At 39.6% G+C, this 7211-nt stretch overlaps 1 long non-coding RNA gene across 1 annotated transcript; it reads left to right on the forward strand.

The window, feature by feature from the left end:
- The first annotated feature begins 221 nt into the window (after window positions 1-221).
- LOC146523791 (uncharacterized) lies at window positions 222-5654 on the forward strand. The gene is made up of 2 exons (XR_014877466.1): window positions 222-1289; window positions 4953-5654. It is a non-coding gene; the product is annotated as an uncharacterized LOC146523791 (long non-coding RNA).
- Window positions 5655-7211: the final 1557 nt, after the last annotated feature.

Below are 7211 nucleotides of genomic sequence, written 5' to 3' on the forward strand. Positions count from 1 at the left end.
TTAGAAAGGTATAGTGATCATCTACAACTATTTTCAGTTGTGGATGATAAAGGATTCACAGAGTTTATTCATACAGGCCCATATGACAGAGAATGTGCGTCTTCTTTTTGTTTTCATATTTTTTCATATTTATATTTAATTGTGTTGTGGTTTGCAGTGTTTTGTGTTGTTTCACATTAAATTTGTTTGAAGGGAAAAAGCTGAAAATTTAAATAGTTAAAAGTTGAAATGTAAATAGTAAATTATATGATGAGTGAGTATTATATGATTCATTTATTACATTTTATGTGGAGTGAATAAAAAAAAGTATATTTACAGTGGCCCCTAAAGACAAAGCACGTACAAACTCCAAAACACGATTATTTAGGTGTTGCCAGATAATTTTACCATTACCTTTGGCTCTTTCAATTATATTTATAAAAAATTTAGCTTTGGTCTGTCTCAAACTTCTTGTTACTTTGTTCCGCATTGAAGTAAATCTCTGTCTATCCAGAGTTAGACCTGTTTTCAGGAACTGTTTTAGTAATTGATCTCTTGTTTTAATTAGATTCTTGCACTCTTTGTTTAACCAGGGCAGATTAGATGTTGTCTTTATTTTTTGTCGACCTCTAATGGAGTATATTGATATAACATCCTTGACAATGTCAGTGAAGTGACTGCTACAGAATTGTGGATCATCACTACACAGTAAAGGCTCCCAGTTAACTGATGCTAATGCTTCTGCTACATTTTGTCGCTGACTTCTTGGTATAAATTCATAAAAGGATCTCCTATTAGAGGAGCTATAAAAATGATTGTCAACCCGTAATTGTATAGGTTTTCTAGAAAATAACATAAAATTGTGGTCTGATATACCAGTGATAAAATTATAAGATTTAATAATTTGCTCGGGCTTATTACTGAAAACCAGATCTATTTTAGTTTATTTTAGTGTCTCGTTATTCTTGTGGGTTGTTTAATGTGCTGAGTAAAGTTCAAAGTCTCCATTATGTCCTTGAGTGTTTTTCTGTCCTTTTCACAGTCCCAGTTGACATTAAAATCTCCCATTACAATTATTTCATTAGACTTAGTATTTATAGTATGATATTTAAGTAATATCTGTAGTTGTTCATAAAAAATATTCCTTGCGGAAGGAGGGCGATATAAACAGATCAACGTAAATGACATTTCTGGGGAAAGAGTGATTTTCACAGAAATATGTTCTATTTCAATATCTATTGGTGAACTAAGTAAAGAACAATCCAGGTGTTTTTTTTACATACACAAGTATTCCTCCTCTTCTTGTTCCAGTTCTATCCCTTCTGAATACTGTGTACTCTGGAAAGACAACCGCAGACTTGGGAGAACAACTTATGAGCCAAGATTCAGAGATACCCAAAATAGAAATATTGGAATTGCTTGGAATATGTTCCAGTTGCTCATGCTTTGGTAACATACTGCAAATGTTAATGTGTCCACATAGAAGCCCCTTTGGTTTATTTTTAATGTCCCAGATTACTTTAGCCTGATTAAATGTCTTGCAGATCTTTGTTCCTCTGTATCTTTTAATAGCAGGATTTCTTGTCCTTTTGTTGACAATGCTATGAGCATTTAATGATGAGAAACCCTTTACCAGGGACTGTAGTTGAGGTACAGCAGGTGGGGGCCCAGGCAGCTGAGATGTGGGCACAGGCAGCCGAGGTGGAGGTCCGAGCAGCTGAGGTGGAAGCCCAGGCAGCTGAGGTGGAAGCCCAGGCAGCTGAGGTGGAAACCGAGGCAGCTGAGGTGGAAACCCAGGCAGCTGAGGTGGAAGCCCAGGCAGCTGAAGTGGAAACCGAGGCAGCCGAGATGGAGGCCCAAGCAGCCGAGGTGGAGGCCCAGGCAGCCGAGGTGGAGGCCCAGGCAGCCGAGGCAGAAACCCAAACAGCAGAAGCGGAGGCCCGGACAACACTATTAGTTGCATTTGTAGCCTTATTAACTGAGACGGTGGTTGGAGCACAGTTAGTTGAGGTGGAAAGCAATGCAGAGATAGCTGTGCCCATAGGCTAACTAGGCTAATTAGTTGTAGCCAGTCCAAATCACTGATGTTTGAAATAGGTCCAGGATTTAGTTCTATATCACCAGCCAAAAGTAGCATCAGAACCAGTTTCAGAATCTCCAGGGACAATTGTGGTGTATTTAATTGTTCGTGTTTACCTGGGGGTGGTCTAGCATGACCAAAATCCAAGAATCTTGTGAACAAAAGATGTTGACTCCATTTGGCTGGGAAAGTGGTATAGTTATCCAGCTTTCTTGGACATGTCGAACTCCACAGAAGATAAAAATGTATAAAAACAAAAAGACAAGTTGATGTCAAGATCCAGGGAGTTTTAGATGGTTTTTTAGGTGTTTTTTGGGGACAAAAGCATAGGACCTGCCAAGCTGTGTGCCTGCACCCTAGCAGCCATCTTGATTTTTTAAGACAGTTCAGTAAAATGTCTTGGCATGATGTACAGTGTGTCTTCATTTTGTTTTGAGGAAAGCAGTCCTAAAGAACAATCCATAGCAGTTGAACAGTATCTGAAAGTCAAGAAACAGGAAAAAATCCAGAAAAGACCTGACAGGGCACCTGAGAGATGAATCTGGCCATCAGCTGAAAAGTACCATCCGATTTTGAGCCACCATGCAATGCAATGCAACTGGCAACAGCTTAATTTTTAAGCATGGAATGATCCCAAACATACTTTCAGTGGAGTAAACACATGAAAAACACACAATGAACACTGGTTGTCCTTCCCAGAGCCTGGACCTCAACATTGGGAAAGCAGTGACAGAAAACAGCCAATATATGAACAAGAGCTTTAGAATATCCTTATATCTTAAATAGTATTACTAAAGATTATTTAAATAAATTACAAGAATGCTTGCCTAAAATAATTTGGTCTGTGTTAAATAAAAAGCGTAGTCATACCAAATATTATATATTATCTATCAGTTAACATTTTCCTTTGGGTTTATGGTAACAACATATAATTCATAGTCACTAGTGATGGGATTTCCGGCTCTTTTTAGAGATCCGGCTCTTTCGGTTCGGCTCACTAAAAAGAACCGGCTCTTTCGGCTCCGAACCGGCTCTTCAGGTTGTTTTGTTGCTTTAATTAATTTATTATTAACAATAATATAAAATTAAGCACAAAAGGAATTACTAACGTTAAAAAAGTGGCTTTATTTATATATGTTTATTTATAAATATATGCGGTGGCCCCTAGAGACAAAACACGTACAAACTCCAAAACACATTTCTAGCATGAACTGAACTTCCAAAGCAGAGCTACTAGATCACTTAAATTACACAATTGAAAGCATGTGTGTATTGTTTGTGGATTTATACACAGGCACTCATATATATTCAAATAATTAAAAAAAAAAAAAAAAAAAAATTCATTTACCTGTTACTACCACACACCAAATCCGGTCATTGGTACTTGCTGGCTTGTGTAGCCACTAGGTAACAAAAGCTCAACACTGCGCCCAGCATCCTGGAGCACTTCTGTTGTCTTTTGTACGCGTTTTGAGTTTTTACGTGCTTCGGAGTTTTTACGTGTTTGTACGTGATTTGAAGTTTGTATGTGCTTTGTCTCTAGGGGCCACCGTAAATATACTTTTATTTATTCACTCCACATAAAATGTAATAAATAAATTATATAATACAAAAATCAACTATTCACATTTCAAATTTTAACTATCATCATCTGCAACCGAAAATAGTTGTGGATGATTACTATACCTTTCTAATGTGACGTTGTTGTCCCTGGCTCTCTTTCTCTCTCTCTCCCTCCAGCTCTGTTCCTGTGCTGTGAGTGTAACTACAGCCCCTCCCCCCTCTGCCCAGCATAAAGCACAAGGCTCGCGTGCGAAAAACCACGTGACGGCTCGCGATAAGGAGCCGGCTCGCGTCGTTCACGTCAAAGAGTCGGCTCTAAGAGCCATTTCGTTCGCGAACGACCCATCACTACTAGTCACAATGCAGGTTAAAAACAGAGTAGGCTTAAGGGCTGGGGTATCATGTGATTGACAAGTCACTACAATATAAGGGCGCGCAGTCTTCGGTTTCTGAGTCTGATCCACTACTTGTTTAACATGTCTGTTTTTACAGTCTATGAAGGCAATGCCTAATCAACATGACAACTACAACATTCTGCAGTGACAGACCATCCTACTTGGTCCAAGCTTAACTGGGGCCATGCATGCATGACTATTTGCATGTCAGTTCATACAGATATCATTCAAATCACTTTACAGCAAAAGACAAAAAAGACTTTAAAACAGGAGCCAACCACACAAAAAAGTCATAATTATGACACTTAAGAAAGGGTTTTGTAATGCATCCACATCCTAGTGAGTCATATAACATTGTTTTGAAAAATTCTCCCATCTTCACCTTCTTTTTTTCACGTGCTTAGTTTTAGACAATATGTGATTACTTGGTTATGATTAGGGTATTTTAATTCTAAAGTGGTTCAGGCTAAAGCATGGCTGCTTCAGTAAATCTTTGCGTGTCTCACTCAAATGACACCTGCGTCACAACAGTTATCCAGCTAAAAGAAAATGCCATCAGAAGAATCCCTTGAATTTCACAAGTTGTGTTCCTGTGATGCTGTTAGAATTTTCTGTCCTACTTACCCAATTGAGCGTCATGGGGGTTCTGGGGACAGAAGCAGTCACTAGGTGAGAGACAGGTAACCCTGGAAAGGTCTCAGTCCATCACAGGACTTACACGTCTTTGGACTGTGGGAGGAAGCCAGATTATATATACACAGGCACAGGATGAAGATAGGGCAGCCATTGCTCAGGTAGTACACTGGGTCATCCACACATCAGAAGGTTGGTGGATTGATCCCTGATGTCTCCAGTCTGTATGCTGCAGGGTCCTTAGGCAAGATACTGAGTCCTGAGTTGCCCCCAGTGCGTTACTTGAGGCCATACTTGACAAGTAGCTGCTATGAATAAAAATTTTCAGTCAATAAAAGAGTAATCCACTTGATGCCTCCACTGGTGATTAAAGCAGATCTTACACATTTCAAACTCAGTATATTACATTCTACATGTATGAGGGGCGGTACAAGCCAAAATTCATTCTTTCACTCTCACACACATACATTCTTCTTTCACACACATACTTTCACTCTTACATACATATATTCTGACGAGGATAACGATGTGACCGTTCCAGGAGATGATAAAATATTTCTTAGCACCCCGATAGCTTGCTGAAGACCTCGAGTTTCTTCTCCCCCCTCCATGCTGACAGACACTTGAAAGTGACCCGCGCGTGCTTCTCAGCCAATCACAGCGGTACAGACACCCAGCCTTCCGTTTCCATTAAACTCCTTCCGTTTCCACTATACTCTTTCATTCACATACATTATTCTCTTGCATACATATATTTTCTTCAGACATGTATGCATTCTCTTCTTACATACATATATTATTTGTGAGATTAAATGCATATTGAATGCATGTAAATGAGAGCAAAATTTAGGAATGCATAAATGAAAATGCATGTATGTTAGAGTGAAAATTTGTAAATATGTACATTAAAATACATGTATAAAAGAGCACAATATTGCAATGTGTGTGTTAAATATGTGTAAACATGAGAATAAAAATATCTAAATATAAAAATTAAAATAAAACTATGTGAGAGTGAAAGTATATGTATGTGAAAGAAGAATATATGTATGTGAGAGTGAAAATATATGTATGTGAGAGTGAAAGGATGAATTTTGGCTTGTACGGTCCCTGATATTTTTTGATTCACACTTGCATTGAACATACTCATACATACACTCAAGAACAAACATATGCATAACCGTATGTACAGTATACCTAAAAATGTTCACTCATGTACGTACACTCACACAAATACACACTTGAGATCCCTTTCTGTTAGACTTCCAGTACAAGCCAGTCCTGCTTGTCTCTTGGCTTGGTTAGCTGGGCCATGAATTATTTGTTGGGCTGCAACAACCTCTGGTAATATGATGAGAGCACAGATGACTGAGCAAAGCACTCGCATACACATGCACTTACATAGATGTAGTACCACGCACATGCAGAAGCACAGGAAGCCGATCCAAGTGCACAAAATATGCTTGTAGAAAGGCATTTTTGTGTGTATGTGATTGTATGCGAACTGTAACAGAGAGCATACATGGGGACAGAGATGACAGCTGACAGCAGTAGACTAAGTAAGCTTTTAGCTGCGGTGTCTGTGAAGGTTCTCAGTCATCCAGGTCATCGTAGTCAAAGGAACTTGCAAAGAAAAGCGTCTGGACTTTAAGTGTCCTTTATCCTTAAGATGCAGATGGACACAGGACAAGACTCAGCTGTCCATCTGCATCTTAAGGATAAAGGACACTCTTTCGAGGATGCCAATGTTCACATTTTGGACAGAGAGGACAGATGGTTTGAAAGAGGAGTGAAAGAAGCCATCTATGTCCACTGTGAGCGACCATCTTTGAACAGAGGCGGTGCTTTATGACACCAACTCTCTGCCATCTATAATCCAGTTTTGAGATCCCTTCCCAGACGCCTTAACGCCCACTCACATCCTGGGCCATCTGACCTCAGGAATTCGCATGATAAGGTGGGGCCAGGTTTCACAATAAACTCACCCGAAACTCTGGCTGATTGGGACCCACACCCAGTTCCACACCTTGGCTCAGGCGATTAGAGGATCATCAGGGGGTCCTTTTGTCCCTCTAGATTTATATCTGGGACTCCCCACCATTTGACCTTAGAACTGAAAAAGCTTCTCGGATGAGAGGTGAAACGTCTTCAAGTAACTTAAAGAAGTCCAGACGCTTTTCTTTGCAAGCTCCTTTGACTTTTAGCTGCGGTGTGGATAGAACTCAGAGATTCTAATACATGTGGCATGATCGCAGTATAGAAAGTCTGGACATCCCTTCTCCAAGTCCACAGTAAAAGGCACACATGACAAGTAGTTGGGTTTGCCGTAAAGAATGAAGTGAAATATGACTTATTCATGAGACCTTTGTTTGAATTTAGCTGCAAATGTGCCAGCAACATGAAAATTTAGTCATTAAGCAATGTAGCTGTTCTAGTTGACATCCATCACCATCCGACCATATTCTGCACAGCATATCAAATTTAGGGTCATGGAAGTGCTAGAGCCTATCCCAGCTGTCACAGAGCATGAGGCACCATATGCACTAGATAGGCTGCCTATC

The sequence above is a fragment of the Neolamprologus multifasciatus genome, chromosome 2, assembly GCF_963576455.1.
Source record: "Neolamprologus multifasciatus chromosome 2, fNeoMul1.2, whole genome shotgun sequence".
Classification (NCBI taxonomy): Eukaryota; Metazoa; Chordata; class Actinopteri; order Cichliformes; family Cichlidae; genus Neolamprologus; species Neolamprologus multifasciatus.